Source organism: Arvicanthis niloticus, chromosome 1 (assembly GCF_011762505.2).
Source record: "Arvicanthis niloticus isolate mArvNil1 chromosome 1, mArvNil1.pat.X, whole genome shotgun sequence".
Taxonomy (NCBI): Eukaryota; Metazoa; Chordata; class Mammalia; order Rodentia; family Muridae; genus Arvicanthis; species Arvicanthis niloticus.
Genome location: NC_047658.1, coordinates 84,548,194 through 84,567,790, shown reverse-complemented (window position 1 = coordinate 84,567,790; position 19,597 = coordinate 84,548,194).

Sequence of the window (19,597 nt, the reverse complement as noted above, 5' to 3'; positions counted from 1 at the left end):
GTCTTCCACCTTGGCTGAGAGCTGATTGGCACACTATCTCTAGCTCCATAGCTTTCAGAGTCACCCTTGATGGCCACATGTACAGCTTTGTGACTTTTCCAAGTGATAATATGAGCTACATGATAATGTAGATAAGCAACTAAGTTCTGGGTTGTCCCATTTCCACAGAACAGCTGAGCCTGCTTGGTTAATGATTCTATTCACAGAGGTTCCTTGTAGCAGGCACAGGGATAAATAAGCTTCATCCCCTCATCACCCAAAGCCTCCTTGATCACCTCCTTGATCAGAGATGACTTATTCAAGACCAGGAAGCTCAAACAGTAGTACAGCCAAGCCACAAATCTGGCATCTGCTCTAGCCTTTCCCTCATCCCCTAACACCACCTCCCAGAAGCTTCCGACTCTGACATTAATGTTCTGAGCTTGCCATACCTTTCGATCACTCTAAGTGATGCAGTCCACGCTACATTAACACACTAATTGCCAGCAGGCCACATTACTATGCCCTAATTACTAACAAGAAGGATTGTCAATCTGCTATCATGCTTGAAGACAGTCCCAGGTCTCTTTTCAAGGTTGGGCATAAGGAGGGGAAGTTGGATATAATAAACTATTCATTCATGTCTTACTGACAGCCACCCAGAAGATCCTCCCAGGGCTTGCTTTGGGGGCTAGTCAAAATTCTACAGATCCTCAGAGGAAGGGGCTGGTGGAGCGAGGCCTAATGGGCCGGCAGTATGATGAGCTTTGGGTATAGAACAGCCCATTGGTGTAGATGCTTATGCATCCACTCTGTGTCTCCTTATTATTCAGTGCCTTGACTTTTTGATTCTAGAATGAAAATAAAAGCAACACCTGTCTCATATATTCAATTAATTTATTTATTCACTTTGCATCCTGATCATAGGCTCCTTCCTCCTGAAACCCTTCCCCATCCTCCTCTTCCCTTCTCCTCTGAGAAGGGGGAGGCTCACCCTGGGTATCACCCAACCCTTGCACATCAAGTCATTTCAGAACTAGGCACATCCTCTTCCACTAAGGTCAGATAAGGTAGCCCAGTTAGGGAAACACGATCCACTGGCAGGCAACAGATTCAGGGACAGCCCTGACTCCAGTTGTTGGGGAACCCACATGAAGACCAAGCTGCGTATCTGCTACATCTGGAGAGGGGGCTAGGTCCATCCCATGCTTGCTCTTTGGTTGGTGGTTCAGGGTCTGGTGAACCCCACAAGGGTCCAGGTTAGTTGACCCTGTTGATCTTCTTGTGGAGGCCCTATCTCCTTTGGGTCCCTTAATCCTTCCCCCTGACTCTTCCAAAAGACTTCCTAAGCTCCACCTAAAGTTTGGCTGTGAGTCTCTATGTCTGTTTCCATCAGCTGCTGGGTGGAGCCTCTCAGAATACAGTTACGCTGGGCTCCTGTCTGCAAGCATAACAGAGTAGTATTAATAGTATAAGAGATTGGTGCTTGACCATGGGATGAGTTTCAAGTTGAACAAGTTACTGGTTCACCATTATCCCAGTCTCTGTTCAATCCCTGTCTCTGCATTTCATGTAGACAGGACAAATTTTGGGTTTAAAGCTTTGTGGGGGGTGTCCTTATTCCTCTACTGTGCATTCTTCCTGGCTACAGGAGGCAACCACTTTAGGCTCCATATCCCCCACTGCTAGGACTCTCAGCTAGAGTCACCCCCTTAGACTTCTTGGGGTCATCCCAGGTCTCTGGCAAGTTCCTGCCTGACACTAGTTTCCCTTCTTTCTCCATCCTGGCTCTCTCTACACCTGATCCTTCCACCATTTTCTCCTCTCCATCCCATCCCTACCAGGTTCCCTCTTTCTATCCACCTCCAGTATCTATTTTATTTTCCCTTCTGAGTAATTTTCAAACATTTTCCCTTGGGTCTGTGCATTGCAGTGCAACATCTACCTCTTAAGATTGTCCTGGGAATTCAGCCATATGTGGCCCACCTGATTTCATGGTAAGATCTAACTTCCATTGTGTCTTCTAATGTTGTGACACAAATAAGAAAATTCAGGCTCAGAGACACTATCTTGTCCAATCTTGCACAACCTGTAAGAAATAGGATGTAGACTTCAGTGTAAGGCTGCCAGAAATGTTTTGTTTGGAGACAGGGTCTTGTGTTGTAAGCCAGGATGATGTCTACACAGGTGTATGTGTGTTCATGTGTGTGAAAGTGTGTGTATATGTAAGCAATGTATATGGAAGAACATAGGCTGTCTGTAGGTGCTCTTCAGGTATTCCTCACCTGTTATTTGGAACAGGGTCTCTCTCTCTCTCTCTCTCTCTCTCTCTCTCTCTCTCTCTCTTTCTCTCCCTCCCCCTCCCTCCCTCCTTCCCTCCCTCTCTCATTCATTAAATTTAATCTCTTTGCATAAAACAAAACTTAAGACATTTGCAAATAAAATAAAATTGAAAGTGTTTGTCACCTGCAAATTTATAACAGATAAAATAAGTTTTAGAAGAGGATAAAGGCAGCAAAACAAATAGAATAAGGGAATATTAGGGAAAACATTTAGAAGGAAAAATATGAACAGGGTCTCTTATTGGCCTAGGCCTTACCAAGTAGGCTATCCTGGCTGGTGTGGACCACCACACACAACTTTCTTTCTGTTCTTTCATTACACAGATATGCACTAATTCAACATCGTTCGATTCTCAATCTAAATATGGTTACAGGTGTGTATATACTTATTGGACATTTACCATGTGCCCATCACAGTGTTCATCTCTGGACTGTTACAGATAAATAAGATGTGGTTTGTGCCTTCAAGACCCTCAGGATCTAACAGGAAAACTGATGCAAGTAAGTTTGTTACACACCACACTTCTAGGGCTGGTGCACAATAAATACAATCACACAACAGAGGGATATAGAGGAGGGAGTTAGAAAAAGCAACACCTAAAGCTAGACTTGAAAAAAGTCATGAACCCTGAATGTAGGTTTGGGCAGAGGCATTGGAGACTCATAAACAGTCTCTGATGTATGGCATGGAGGCACTGACAAAGCATGATATCCACAGGCCAGACAGCAGATTCTGCTTCAGCTTGGAAGGTATCAGAAGTGTCCTTGGATTTTAGGCTGTGTGTTTGTGTGTGTGTGTGTGTGTGTGTGTGTGTGTGTGTGTGTGTGTGTGTGTGTGTCTATGTGTTGAGGGTCAAGGGGATTCAGACAAGCCCCATCATCCATCTCTCTGTGCTGTATGGAGCCAAGGCAGAGGCAAACTCTAGCAGCAGAGAAGATTCACCAGGGTGCATTTAAAAACATTCAATGCCAAATCCTTGCCCCAAACCAATTAAGGCGCACACTGGAGGTGTTGTCTGGACACGGTTACAGTTTAAAGCTCCGTAGACCACTGTAACCTCCTACCAGACATCACTACTGTTGGTTAGGCAGCAGGTGCTTGGGGATCTCAGGCTAGAGAAATGGAGACTGAATAAAAAGAAAGGATCTGATTCAAAACAACAATATTTTAGGAACTAAAATTGACCACTGTGATTGATAAGCTGTGGGAGTTGAGAAAGCATATGGAGAAGGGTGAGTGGGTGAGAGGAGATGTTCTGGTTTCCATACACACACACACACACACACACACACACACACACACACACACACACACGCTCAGTCAAATATTGTCACAGATTCTAGCAAGTCTGTCAGCAACTGTCAATGCCTCCTTCCTGGTAGCAGTTAGAGAGGGATATCCACAGAGACTCCAGTAATTCAGGAAGGCAGATCCTGTGAAGCACCATCTTTTATATTCAGGGGTCCATAATCATTCTGATTGCCTAGAACCATCTACGAGGGACTGCTGGGGCCCCTCCTGGCCTGTTGAAGAGGTATGGCTAGGGAACTCCAGAGGCTGAGAGCAATCACTGTCTTGTTAGGGCATTATTTACTGTGATATAGAATTCTAGCAACTGTAGCCCAGGCTCACTGTTCACACGGTTGGGCAGGATGTGTAATGGGAATACCATTAATTTGATGGTTTTACAGGAGGTGATTTCCAATTTGAATTATTCTCAAGTTGTGAAACGAGTCTGAACCAGTTTGTAAAACAGCAAGGAATCAATGCACTCCATGACCTTGATTTTTTTTTTATCTCAACACCATGAAGAAGAATTTCCCCCTTCCAATACATTATAGGGGTTTAAAAAAATAGCATCACCATCTTCCCACCCCCTTAGGCAAATTATCAAGATGAATGTTAGCACAAAGCTCTGCAGACATACCAGTGTTTACAGAGGGGAGAGGGAGCAAGATGCTACTAGATAAATCATGCTGACAGTTCAATCAAAAAAAACCTCAGAATATATTATTCATACCTCTTCTCAGAAGCTGGAAGGAAAATGGACAGGGAGAGCCAAATATGGACCTGTGTGCTTTATTTACCCATAATAGCGATGGGAATTCCTGAGGTCCCTCTAGCTTGATAAAATCTGTGTGCTAACCTGACACAGCAGTCTCATTCAATGTTTGGCATTTCAGCTCTGACTCAGCCAGTACTTGGCAAGGGACATAAGCAAGCCAAGGGACACCTGCTACTTGAAAGGTGAGTTTCAGTCTTGAGTGTCAGACAGATAGTGGGTGCAAGAATGGGCAGTGCTGCATACCCTGGGAGCAACCAAGCAAGTGGCATTCTGGGGACCATCTAAAGGGCTGCTTCTGATTGGGCACTGGAGAAGAATTGTGTACAGGTGACATTTAAGTTGAATCTGTAGAATCAGTCTAGAGGGAGTTCTCAGGGATGGTTCCCATTCATGCAAAAATGTTAATCCAATGCAAAGGGGAATAGGCCTATAGTCCAATGAGTAAAGCAATGGAAGCTGGAGAGCTGCCTGAAGATAGGCAAGATCCACTCTAAGAAGGACCTTGGAAGTGACTCTTCCTCCTTCAGCAGCTATAACTGCCAATATCTCTCAGTTAGAGGTGGTGTCTCAGGACACTTCATCCATCAGTGCCAGAATATTGGCTGTCCTTGTGCAAGTCTTGTATAGGCAGCCAGAGTGGCTATGTGTTTGTGAGTTCAGCAGCCATAGATATGTCCAGAAGACAGCATTTCACAGTTCTTCTCCTCATCCTCTGATGCTACCATACTTTTTGGCCCTTCTTCTATGATGCTCCCTAAGCCTTGTTTGAGGGATGGGTTGATATAGGTGTTTCATCTCTGGCTAAACTTTAAAAATCACTTATTCTAAGCACTCTGAACAGTTATGAGTCTCTGCATTAACCATTTTCCACTGTGTGTGTCTGTGTGTGTGTGTGTGTGTGCATGTTTGTGTGTCCCACGCACATAAGGGCATTAAGTTGTGGGAAGGGGAGATGTATTGAGGAGGGTTAGAGAAAGTTTTGAGTAGATATGATAAAAATATATTGTACATATGTATAAATTTTCCACAGGGCAGATGGTCATGAATCATGGGTCTGTAATGACCACTATTCCAAAAGCAAGAACCTGTCAGTATCACATGGTAGCTGAGTCCAAGAGTTCTGGATCTCAATACAAAACATGTGACCATTGTCTCCCGGAACCTCAGCCTCTATGTCTTCATAGTGAACATCACAACTCTATGTTGCCAGATTATGACCATACTCAGTGATAGGTGGATAGGTGGATCAGGGACAGATGGAGAGAGAGAGAGAGAGAGAGAGAGAGAGAGAGAGAGAGAGAGAGAGAGAGAGAGAGAGAGAGAGAGAGAAGTTATACAGTGAGTTTTCAACAATGGATTCACAATGTGTCAAATTATGGAACAAAGTAGGTGATGCTGTTAGCCAGGTATCAGAAAACTGAAGGGTGGATCTGGGCTCCCCCACATATGGGAATGACTTTGGAGAAGAAACCCAGTCTTCTTGCTTAGGACACACACACACACAGAGAGAGGCATGCATGTGCACATATGCACACTCACAAACACACACACACAGGCTCCCCTTATAGAAACACCTGCCTCATTAAGAGTGGTCTGTCTTAGTTTGTGTAGGTTGCTAGCAAACTAATACAGACTGGATGACTAATAAACCACTGAATTTTATTTCTTATACTTTTGGAGGCAGAGAAATTCAAAGGAGAGTGCCTACAGATTGACTACCTGCTCAGCTAGATCATAGAAGTTCATTTTCTTGGTGCTTCCTGACATGGAAGAAGGCACAAGGGATCTCTCTAGGTTCTCTTGTATACAGACACAAACCCATTCACATGGTCACTTCACATCCCCCAAACCTGGGCCCAAACCACAATCATACACACGGGAGATTCAGTTTCTACATGCAACTTTGAGGAAGACACAGACCCCTATCACCCCCGGGATCCACACCATTCCACCATAGCAGGTGTCTTTCCTGCACATGGCCATTGTTTTGCTGACACAGTGTCTCCATATTACACATGGAGTTTGGAGTCCATTCAACACTGCAGGAAAGCTAGTTCTGTAGGATTTAGTTGACAGCACTGCCCTCTTGACACTGATGTTTGACACAGAATAATTCTCCATTGTGTGGCAGCCACAATGCATTGTGATTGTGTCTTGTGCATTAAAGGGCATTTAGCTGCATTCCTGGTCTTTATCCTCATTGTTTGAGTAACCTCTAGTTTCAAATCATCAAACTATCATGATATAAAAAAGTACAATCATGTCTATAGATAAACAAAAGTGGGCTTAGACTCACGCTCTCACCTTAGTAGCCATGTGGTTTTTGGCAAGCTAGTCCTCACATGTAGGACTCTGTCTTCTTAGGATATGGTGTGTTACTCCTCTGTAAGGTGAGAATGACTCCAAGTGATGATCTTAGTAGCATGCTTAGCACATAACAGCTTGGACAAAGACTCTTATTGTTATTTCTTGTCCATGTCCATGGTAGAGACTGAGACACAGAGTCTAGAGAGAACCCCTTACCTAGACCCCCAGAACAAAGTCTTTTTGTCCCCATCCTTGATGTTACAAATAGATAGAGGAGATTAAGGCATGCCTTGGATATAAACATCGGTTCTGTGTGCCTATCAGCTTTCCAGCACTGTGACAAAATACTCAAGGAAAACAAGTTAATAAGAAGAACAGGATTGGGAGCTCAGGGTTTTTAGAGATTTTAGTTCATAGTCATTTGCTCAATGTTTGGGGCCAGAACATAGGGAAGGCATGTATGGTCGAGCAAAGCTGCTCACCTCCTGAAGCCTGGGAAGCAGAGGGAAGGAGGGAAAGTGCCAAGGGCAGAAAGATACCCTTCAAGATGACCCACTTCCTCTACTTAATAATGAGGTCAGAGCCTTCATGATCCAATCACCTCCCAGATGCCACACCTATGAACCCAACTGCTTTAGGCTCTAAATCTCAACACATAAGCTCTGGTGAGACATTTTAGTTCTAATCCCTAACACTGCTTCATCTATAGAGTGGAAATTATTATTTATTTGTATAGACTACAGCCAGGCTGGGGGGAAGCTCAATGAGTAAAGGGCTTGCCTTACAAGCATAAAGATCTGAGTTTGATCCCCAGAACTCACATTTCTGCTTTAAAAAAAAATCCAGGCCTGGTAGCAGGTACCTATAATTCTAGCACTGGAGAGTCAACGAGTCTCAGATTTCTGGAATTGGCCAGCCAGCCGTGTAGCTTACCTGATGAGTTCCGAGCTGATAAGAGACGCTGTCTCTTTCTTTGAAGATTGCAAAGTAGGGTGAAGACGTAATCAGTATTGTCAGTAAGCTCAAAAGCAGCCACAAGTATGTCAATAGATGGATACCATCATGAGAGCCAATGATATCGTTGATATAACCTGTGTCTAGAGTATTTTGCAAGTACCAAAATACCCAGAGGCCCCAAAACCTGATGTGTCATATAGCTGATGACCATTAACTGGTGGTTATCAGATGACTTCTACCAGAGAAGAGTATCCAACAATGTTCTCTGTGTGAAAAACTTTACCACCTCTCTCTAGAAGCATTCCGTGCCCAATAGACAATGGGTGCAATGGTACAAGAAGTGTCCCTTTTGCCTCATAGAAAAATGTCTACATACAATAGATGCTACAAAATTAGGATCAGCAAGCTATGTCTAGTAACATGTTACCTATTAGAAATTCAACCCTGAATCCCTCCAGCTTCACCTGGAAGAAGGCAAAGAGTAAAAGATAATTGGTTAGCAGGGAAATCACACTGAGCCTTGGGAAATGGGTCCCATTGGACAGGATTGGGAGCAGAGGATTCTTTGGGGTCTTCTAGCACTGCTTGTCATGGGAATCCTTACACACAGGTTTTTTTTTTCAGCTGTGTGTCTCCCTACTTCATTTTCTGCATTTCTTCCTCTTCCAGACTCACACCGGATAGATCAGACTCCAGACTGAGTTAATTACCACCACCAGAGCCCCGTTCCATCAAAGAACCCTCTTAACCACATGGGAATAATTCTCCCCTATAATTATTAGTCTTGAAATTAATCCCTCTTTCTCCTGTTAGGATGCTGGCTTTGTAGGGGCAGAGAAGCCCTGCCTTGAATGCTTTGTGATTTTAACATCTAGAGAACATGGGACCTGTCACATGGAAAATCTTTAATGTAGCATTTCAGCTATCATCTGGCTACATATGTTATAGAAATATGTCAAGGAGACACCTACATTCATTCCCATATTTACTAAAGCAGGATTCATAATAGCTAACCCCAGTATCCACAAGCAGATGAGTGGATGAAGAACATATGGTATATGTATATACCTAAGAGAATATTATTCACTCTTTAAAAAGAAGGAAATCACGTCATTTGTGATAACACAGCTAAACCTGAAGGGCATTTTATTAAGTGAAAAGGACAGACACAGAATTATAAGACCACAAGACCTTAATAAGCTTTGGAAATTAAAATTGAACTCAGCCAGACATGGGGGCACACAACTGATAACGGCTGTGCTTTCTTAGGAGGCTAAGGTGGATAGATCACAAGTTTGGAATCAGCATTCACTCATGGTGAGAACAGTGTTGTGAGATTATGCATATGCTAATGAGCTTGCTTTTTCCATTCCTTGACGTGTACATAAGTCAACAACACCACATTGCACACTATAAATAGACACAAGTGAGACTTGTCAATTGTCAATAGAAAATTCTGTTGATGTTTTGGCTCTATTTCTTTTCTTCCCAGTCTTATTATAAACTTTTCAGTGATACAGAGAAGTTGAAGGTTTTATGTAAGGAACAACACTGAGATTTACATCTTCACCTTATGTGTCACATCATACATGCTTTCAGGTGTTAGCAAGCATCCCTTGGGCACTTATTAATGCCAAAGTATAAACCATACACACTTATTAGAAGTTTGCCATATATTAGTCATTTAATCCTGATAAATAGTGAGGAGGGAAGATCCTCACTTTTATGAGGAAACTGATGCTTTAAATAGTTGTAACAACGTGTGAGCCAGAGCATTGGGAGTTCAAGACCATCCTCAGTTAGATGAACTACTCAAGGAAGACTCGAACAACCGGATCCTTCTCAACAGCCTTTATTGTAGAAGCGCTCTTTTAGTTTTCAGGGAGAGACTCCCCCCCCCCCCAATGCCCAGGGCGAGCTGCTTATATAACCTCAGCCCTGGGGGGGGAGGGGAAGCGCATGGAGGTGCTCGATTGGTCAGATTGCAGTGCCTCATAACATACCATATTTGCATACCCCGACCTGGAGGGGGTGATTGATCAGAATCGTGGTACCCTATTGGTACCTCATTAGCATACCCCGTTCGGAGGGGCTGCCGCCAAACTGAGTTGCTCATGTGCAGTGCACCAGAGGCCTAAGCCGGCGCCATCTTGGCCAGCCGAGTCCGGTAGGCAGCCTACAGTGTGTGTGTGTGTGTGTGTGTGTGTGTGTGTGTGTGTGTGTGTATCATTGTCAAGGTTAAGGAGCTTGAGCCTTGAGCTGGAATTCTGTAGTTGAATACTCCTGACTGCTCTGTTATACTGTTCCTTGACTCCACAACTGTGGGCTCTACTGGGATACCCCAGAAATTGTGAGATTCTGCTGTTTCTGAAGAGGTGAAGGCCCCAGTAGGAAGTGATACTGAATAGCCACATCTGGAAAGCAAAAAAGAGCTACAGTAAGGAATACATTGCTGAAGTGAGGCAGCCAATCATCAGAGATGTTAACTCCAACCACATCTGTTGGGGCCCATCCTCCCTCCCCATGTATTTCTGACACAACTATTATTAGTGTGTGGCCTCAGACACTTGCCACCTTGTATGATCTGAATTGGTCCAATAAAGAATTCTCTAAAAAGCACCTTTAGGATGATTTATAGTCTGATTTTAGTTGCTATAGATTCCAAGTCAGACATATAGCTGGGAAGAGGAGACAAGAAATCCCCACTCATGTGGAATCCAGGCAAAGGCTTCTGTATCAATAGAGAAGTATGGCTGGCTGGGGAAACTCATATATTTTTTTAAGTGTACAGCTACCACTTCTGCTTTGAGGTTGCTATAGCAACAAAGGGCATGGGGGTGGCGGGGGCTCTAAGAATCTTGAGCTAGGGACCGACAGCTGATTGATAAGTCTCCCGAACACTGTTTAGACACTTTGGTGCTAGGAGCCAGATAACACTGGTTTGTTTAATAAAATACGTGTTGAGACACCAGTCATTTCTGCTGCCTGCCATTTCATCGTAATCGCTGTTGTTAAGGGGTTGTTAACAGCCTCCCAATAGAGCTGGGAGGCAGAGCCCATTAGGGAGCAAAGAAGCATTTTGCAGGGGACAGTTTGTGCAGGTGTGTGTGCCTGGTGTTGAATGCCTGATGAACTTTGTTTTTGCATAATGATTTACTTCCACCTTCCCCACCAAGACTACCAGGGGTGTGAGATAGGAAGAAGCATGGGCTCGTCCAAAAGAAAGACACCCAGTTTTAGCTGTAAAGTACCCCCAAGCAAAGCCTTTGAAGCTCTGTCTTTTGAGATGCTGAGCTGACAACATGGCCGGCAAGGGTGGCATCTGTGACCTGAGCAAGGCAAGTACTGTTGAGTCCCTGTGTTCAGACAGTCAGAGGTGTCACAGCTTCCAAGATGGCCCACAGCTGTCCTCATGACAAGTTTGGCAGAAGCCCCCAAGCTTGCCACTTGCTAAATTTGAAACTGAGAGAACTTTTTAAGTTCCCTGCTGACCTGGCTGGAAGTAGACATTAGTATGGTTTGGATGAAAAGTGTTCTCCCTCCCCATAGCTAAAGGGCTCCATCCAGTGTTAAAGGCCTGGTTCCTGGTATAATGTTCATAGATAGGGTTTTAAAGAAGTTATCAGTTCATAAGGGCTCTGGCCTTATGGGTGGGTTAATTAATTGGTAGATTCATCATTGGGTGGTATTATTGGAGAGTGTTGGGAACTACAAGGTGGGGTCTAATTGCAGGATGTAGGTCACAGTGGGTATCTTTGAAAGCCTCTTCTCCTCCAGCCCCTCTTCCCAACACTCCCCTCTACCATCTCCTCCTCTTCCTACCCCCCCCACCACCACCTTTCTGCCTCCCTGAGGTGAACAGCTTTCCTCTACCTCATGCTTTTGCCATCCTCTGCCTGCTCACAGACCTGCTAATAACCACGGGCTTAAACTTCTAAACCCACAATCCCGAGACAGGCCTCCTCTTCTATTCTGTGTCGTCTAGGCATTAGTCACAGAGATGAGAGATCTGACTAGGGTGGAGTGTGAGACATTCTCACCCGCATTCCACAGGGATGAGCACGTCTAACCCTCACAGCCAAGGAGACAGGCACGAGTTCTACTTGGCATCTGAGAAATCTGAGAAATAGGAGGCACAGCATAGCTGCCATGGCCTGGCGAGGAGGCAATGAGGGAACCTGTGAATTGTACAGCAGAGAGGAGGTGGGTTTATATTATCGGTCATAATAAAATCCACATTACATTAGAGTTTTTACAGCTAACTGTAGTTGTCTTGGTTAGGGTTTCCATTGCTGTGAAGAGACACCATGACCAAGGCAACTCTTATAAAGACAAACACTTAATTGGGGCTGGCTTATGGTTTCAGAGGTTTTAGTCTATTATCATCATAACAGGAAGTATGGCAGCATTCAGGCGACATGGTGCTGGAGAAATAGATGAGAATTCTACACCTTGTTCTGAGGCAAGCAGGAGAAGACTTTTTTCCTAGTTAGGAGGAAGGCCTCAAAGCCCACCCCTACAGTGAGACATTTCCTCCAACAAGCCCACACCTACTCCAACAAGGCCACACCTCCTTATGGTACCACTCATTCCCTGGGTCAAGCATACTCAAGCCACCACAGTAGTATACTTGGTGTTGGTAGCAGTAGGTTGTATCACTTCTGTAGTTGGTGAGGAACAGTGACCCACATTTTACAGTAAGAATACTGGAGAGCTTGTCATCAGCTTAGAGAGAAAGCAAAGAACCTGGCAAATCAGTTTGGTGCAAAGCAGTGATTTTTATCTTGTAGTTTGCTGCTCCTAAGTTCCCCATCCACTGAGAGTTCTGAATGGAGCCACATCCTTCATGGTGTCTACCACAGCCTCCCCTGACACCCAATTCCCTCTTCTGCTGGTTCAGAATACAAAGATTTATCTAATGCCTCTCCTGGGGCTTAAGCCTCTCCCCTCTTCTGGTATGTGAACTTGGTCATATGGAAGACTGCCTGCCTATGACTTTCACCCCTAGAACTGAGAATATCCAGACAAGAAGTCTCCAGCTGTCAGCTGATAGAGACAGAGTTCTAGTGTCCCCTGGTCATTCTATGATGGGCTGTAGACATAGCTCATTAAAAATGGACCATAATGAATTATTTCTTATAGTTCATCATGGTCACATTTGCCTTAGAACATAAGCAATCTCCAACCAGGCAGCACTCCTCATCCCTTATGATGACACCAATCCTGCCACCACCTGATACAGGATAAGCATCTTTGTCTCAGATCTATACACTAAAACAGTAGAACATCAGAAAAAGTCCGAGGAAACACTGCTGCAATTCAAACCCATGTCTTCAGAACTCCAAAGGCATAGGTTCTGCTGTGGGGTTAGCTACTCAGGACAGCAAGTTTCTGTTGATCATTTATGAAATCTGTATGTGATGTATATAGGTTTTTGTCTATGTCATCTCCGAGTAAGAAGCCTAGATTTAGTTAGAACCACCTGATGCAACTTACTATTTCACTGAGTATTTCATTGATACTTAGAAAGTTTTTCTCTGTAAAAATCTCACACCCAAGCATGATTTCCCTCATTCATGACAAAGGCACAATACATTTCCTTTTGACGTGGAAGCCAGTGCACATTTAAGAGAAGTATTATTCTGCCCACTTTCTGGAGATCTACCATGTGCACCATTTATTCAGTTTTTCATTCCCTTACCCACTTACATCTAATCATTCACAATACTTGTTGAGGTGCCACTCTAAGTCATGTGGTAGGTGCTGGGTGAGAGTGCTGAGTGAGACAGGCCCATGACAAAAAGATCTCAGAAACTGATTTTTAATATTATTTTTATCATAGATCTTAAGAATTAGAAAGGAGAAATGTAACATTCTAAAGGATAAATAAAAGACTCTGTGTAGCTACCTAACCATGACAAATAAGAGTTGTTTTGCCAAAGAAGACCCTTAAAGACAAATGAAACAAGATAAAGCCAAGAAAAAACATTCCAGGAAAAGCAAGCAGCAGGTGCAAAGGTCCTGGGGTAAGACAAAGGGTATGAGGTTGTAAAGAACAAAAGTGTCAGAGAATCAGTAGAACCCCTGGTGTTTGGAGAGCTCAAGCCACTTAGTTCCTTGCCTCCTTTTGGCTTTTCAAGAGCGGTCTGGAGAGCAGAGACAGGGTCTGAGTGGAACCTGCATGGTAGAAAGTGTCAGGCTCAATAATATTTCTCTAGACTTCAGAGACTTCACTCCCTGATATGTTGATGGCCAGATGTGTTTGTGTCTGCCACTGTTATCATATGTAAGCTTACAACTGTGTTTCCCAGAATCCCTTTCCTTATATATTTTTATTCATTTTATGTATGTATGTATGTATGTATGTATGTATGTATGTATGTATGTATGTATTGTTTTTCCAGTCAGGGTTTGTGTGTGCGTGTGCGTGTGTGTAGCCCTGGCTGTCCTGGAATTCACTGGAACTAACTAGACCAGACTGGCCTCAAACTCAGAGATCTGCCTGCCTCTCGACTCTGCCTCTGCCTCCTCTGCCTCCTCTGCCTCCTCTGCCTCCTCTGCCTCCTCTGCCTCCTCTGCCTCCTCTGCCTCCTCTGCCTCCTCTGCCTCCTCTGCCTCCTCTGCCTCCTCTGCCTCCTCTGCCTCCTCTGCCTCCTCTGCCTCCTCCTCCGCCGCCACCTCCGCCTCCGCCTCCGCCTCCGCCTCCGCCTCCGCCTCTGCTGCCCCTGCCCCTGCCCCTGCCCCTGCCCCTGCCCCTGCCCCTGCCCCTGCCCCTGCCCCTGCCCCTGCCCATGCCCATGCCCATGCCCCTGCCCATGCCCCTGCCCCTGCCTCCCAAGTGCTTGGACTAATGGCGTGTGCCACCACCACTTGGTTATGTTTTTATTTTTATGTTGTTATTTAGAAAGAAAAGAAGGGGATCTTGAAGGGAAGAATTAAGCTGCAGCTACAACCCTCAGCATGTCATTGTGTCTCACGGGTGAGGGACAGTGGTACATGTCCTCTGGAGACTCCAGTCTCTCTGCTTTATCCCCATGTTGCTACCTCAGTGTCCCAGACTGCTGGCTCTAACGAGCACCATCAGTAGTCACAGCCACTGCCAGAGGTTGGCTGCATACTCACAGAGACAGTGCCACACAGAATTAAGGGCTCACTGCAGTTTCTTTCAAGTGATCCTTCCTGCCTTGCTGCTTCATCTGCTGTCCCTGGAGCCTTGCATTCCCCACATGGCCCAGGGTTCCAGGTGGGTAGGTGGTGATAGCTTTGATGTTCATGATCACCTCTACAAACCTTCTCTTTACAAATGCCTTTCATAGGTATGTGAGGTCTGACTCTTATAATGCATCTGTGTCCTTGTCACCATTATCATCTTCATCCTAATCATCATGACAATCATCATTGTCGGCATAGATGTCTTCATTGCCATTGTCATCGCCATTTTCTTTATCGTGTTCATTTTTGCTATCATTGGTATCATCATCACCATCATCACTATCATCATCATCTTTATTGTCATTATAATAATCATTATCATTACAGCTTGTTTCTCTTACTGAAGCATGAACAGCCAGATGAATACTGTAGAGAAAAGAGAGAGCAGGGGAGATGGGAAGGGAGGGGAAGGAAGGAGACAGCAAAAGAGACAGGAAAGAGGGAGTATGAGAAGGAGGTTGAAGCCCCCCCCCCCCAATAACTCCATGAACAAGACCCATCATGGTGCCTAAAGTCTGATGCTATGCTCAGCCACTGACTTGGCCACTTTCTAAATGTGACCTTAATCAACTATTTCATTTTCTCTTTCTTTATCTGACAAAAGAAAAGACAGTGGTTCTCAGAAGTGTCCATGGTGTTAAGGATAGACACTCAGCACGTTGTCTGGAAGATAATCCCTACTATGTGGCTTAAGGGACACCCTGGGAGTCTGGCTTTTCACTTCTGAATGAGGTGACTTATGAAGTTACCTTGTATGAGGTTTTTGAAAATTTCTCGTGTACGGTGCATTGTGCTCATGGCTTGTTCTTTCACCATCCCCTTGTATTCCCTCTCCCACAGCTCTCAGCCTCCTTCTTCTGCCAAACTCCAGCCTTCATGACTCATTCTTGAAGTAGTCTTGTGCAGGATGTCTCAGTCACTGTGTTCATGGCAGCAGCTACTGTGTTATGTCCAGAAGACCTTTCAGAGTGCCCCATCCTCTGGTTACTAAGGTCTTTCCACCCATTCTGCAGTGTTCTATGGGCCTCAGTGTAGGTGGCATTAAAATCCTCTTCAGGACCAAGGGCTCATCAGTTCCTCCACCTATAGAAGTCGGGCTGTTTCACCATTCTGTCTCGTGTGCATTGCTTTCCTTGACCCTTTCTCCTTTTTAAGTTTTTCTTATGTGTATAAATATGGTTCCTTGTAATGTTTTATGCTTGTCTATCACTGGACTTGCTGTTTCTCCACTTTTTGTCCTCTACTGATCTCCTAGTATAAAGAGAAGAAAAAGGAACCAGATTTCCATTCTCCCTACAACTCAAGGTGAATTCTGACTGTTTGGTCCCTGAGGTGTGAAGGGGAAATTCCTAGAGGCGACTGACTGTTCAGGAAGGATTTACTGCTCCTCCGAGAGAGACAAGTCACACTAACACGTTCCCTCTTCTTCCTTCCTACTTTCAGATCAGTGTGATGACTGGTATTGTGCCTGTCATTTTTCTACACATGAAGATGAGACACATTAACATGGTAGAGGGCCTGGATCCTCCATTGCAAGCCAGTATTCGTGAGCAATCCTTGAGACATATATGTAGGTTGATGTTTGACACCACGTTACATCAACAACCTGCTGCCTGCATGCAATCTTAAAGATGATTTGTTTTATTTTTAACTAGGTGTCTATGTGAGGGTGTGTGCATGTGAATGTGGGTATAGGTAAAAGCCAAAGGCATTCGATACCCCACCCCCAACCCTGAGCTTGAGTTATCTCCAATTGTGAGTCACCTGAAATGGGTGCTGTAAGCAGAACCCAGATCCTCTGCAAGAGCAATATGTTCTCTTAAACACTGCACCCGATACAAACCATTTTTAGAAGTCTTACCACATCACTTGCATACACAGGCTCAAAAGGTTCCAACACTTCTCCCAGATGTTAAGTTGCAGAGGTGGAATTTGGTCCATAGTTCAGTTTGGTCCCAATGATCAGGATGCCCACAAATATCACTCCTCTGTAACCTGAGAACACAGTCTCCTTAACTGAGCATCTCCTTTGTACATGGAGATCTAAGCCCAGACCCTCCATAGTATCTCTGCCGGTCCTGACCTGAAGGAGCTCCTGCCTCAAAGATTCCTATGTCATCGTGAAGGTGAAGAGACCACCCAACTTAATAACGTTCAGTTGCTTTAAGTGCCTCAAAGGCATGAACACTCTGACAAAACTCCTCCCCTCCCCCATTGTGTCACATGTCCCTAAGGCCACAGCAGCCAACTCAATTTAGAAGCATCTAAATCAGGAGATTATGGGATTAGACAAATCTTGTCTTTTCACCTGTTGGGTGACTTTGGGAAAGATAAGAGATTCATCACTCTATGCCTCATTCTGAGTGCTGTGAAAGTCACAGGATGCACATCATAGCATCTCGCCATCGGATGAGATGTTAATGAGAAAACTGTTGGCCAAGAAGTTCATAGAGTACCTGACCAAGGACATACATGTGGAAGGGAGGGGCGCCTCTTTCGATGCCAAGTGTTAGACATCTCAGGTGCAGTGCTCGCGTGACGCAAAATGCCAGTAAGCATTCAACTTAAAGCAGGTTTGCAGAGTGGCCATTGACTGTTTTAGTAGAAGCACACTGCGGTGCCATTTCATCCTGGCAGCCTGCTAAGTATCCAACTTTTGAGTCTTTTTAAACTAAAATAAAAACCTTGGTGCTTGACATGGAAAGAGATAACAGTGACTTGATGGAACATACCTAATAATAATAATAATAATAATAATAATAATAATAATAATAATAAAGCCTATGGCAGATGTAGGACCGAGGAGATGGCTTAGACAATAAAGCATTTGCCATTCAAGCAGGAAGACCTGAGGTTAGAGGTCCTGCATCAATATAAAAAGGCAAGCACCCTGGCATACCTGTAATCCCTTTGTGAGTGGAGACAAGAACATCCCTGGAGCTCATTGGCTAGCCAAGCTAGATAAATCCATGGGACCCAGGTTTACTGAGAAACCTTGTCTCCAAAAAGAAAAAAAGTAGAGGACTAATAAGACATCTCAGTAGAGGTGCTTGCACACAGGCTTGAAGGCCCAAGTGTGATAAACAGATCCCATATGGTGGGGTGGTAAGAGAGCCATCCTCTGATCTCTACATAGGCATAAGAGGTTTCTCCCAGCCCTCATGGACATACACACAAACCTACACACACATACACTCACACATGTGAACACATACATGTACACACATACACATGCATGCACACATGTACAAGCACACACACAACACAACACACATGTGCACAAACAGAAATGCAAAGAAAAGAAATGAGAAGAAAAGTCATGAGGTTCTGTGGAGGACTCAGAGAAGGACACTTTAAGTCTAGGAAGGTTTCCAGGAGGAAGTTCCACATTGAATGTAGTCAACAGGCTATGAGTCCTTCTCTGGCCATTAGGACAGTCATGTTTGTCAGATCAGCTATAAGAACAGCAGAAGGAGCAGCCTGTGAGCACAGTGTGGGGTAGGGGTGAGGGTGGGGACTCTCACTCCTGTCTGGGTAACAGCTTCAACAGCCTTGCCCTTTGCTTGAGGCTCCTTTGTCAGCCTTGCTTCCGCTTCTCTTTCTGAGTAGTAGATGTGCACCTTGTTCTTTAAACTCCCGAGTTCCTTTTAGCAAAGGAAGATCTTCATAGTCTTTGCTCTGTGCATGGGCCAAAGTCACGGACAGGATTTGAATTGTTTCCACTTTTTCTTACAAGGCAGAGGAGAGGCTCCATGGCCCTTAGGACAGACTCCCTTTAGTAAGGGATGCTCTCTGTTGGAGGACTTCAGTTGTGCCAGTCTGGCTACAAGCAGGGAGCCATGAAGTCAATGGACAAGAACAAGACTGCATGCAGTAGTGCTGACATGGGTCCCTGGAGATGGTGCATTTATGAAATATCAGAAGGTCACACGAGTCACTCTCAATTGGCTGCTGTGCTACCGAGGTGCTATTGTGCTCTATCTGGGAGTCGCTGATTGTCCAGTGCCAGCCTGTAAGGACACAGGAGTGAGTGTCAATCCTAAAAGGCATTCCAAGGACTTCTTGGTATTCTCAATTAGCACCCTGCTGGTGGGTAGGAGTGGGGCTGGCACTCTTTTTTTTTTTTTTTTTAAATCTTCTCCCATCAATCTTTTTTTTTATTGGATATTTTATTTATTTACATTTTAAATGTTACCACCTTTCCTGATGTCCCCCTCTGGAAACCCCCTATCCCATCCTCCCTCCCCCTGCTTCTATCACCACCTCCCAACTTCCTCCTCCCCTCTGTGGCATTCCCCTACACTGGGGCGTCGAGCCTTCGCAGGACCAAGGGCCTCTCCTCACATTGATGTCCGACAAGGCCATCCTCTGCTACATATGCAGCTGGAGCCATGGGTTTCTCCATGTTTACTCTTTGGTTGGTGCTTTGGTTGCAACACCTCTCTCAGTCACCAGATAGTGAAAACCCACTATGCACTGAGTAATCCAGCAGCAGTGGTCAAACAGGGTGACCCCAGATGCTGGTGAAGTCCTTGTACTTCATAATAAAAGACAGAAGATGCTCACACAGACTGGAAGCCATTCAGCTGTATCTGTCAGTCACTGGGGTGTGACTGACAGTGCACCTCTTTCAGCAGGATAATTTTTCTAACTTGCATGAAGCTGCTCAGAGATCCATTGAGGCTAATTTCTACCCTGTGTGCAGGGCAGAGTGCTTTGCTCCCTGTTTTTTCT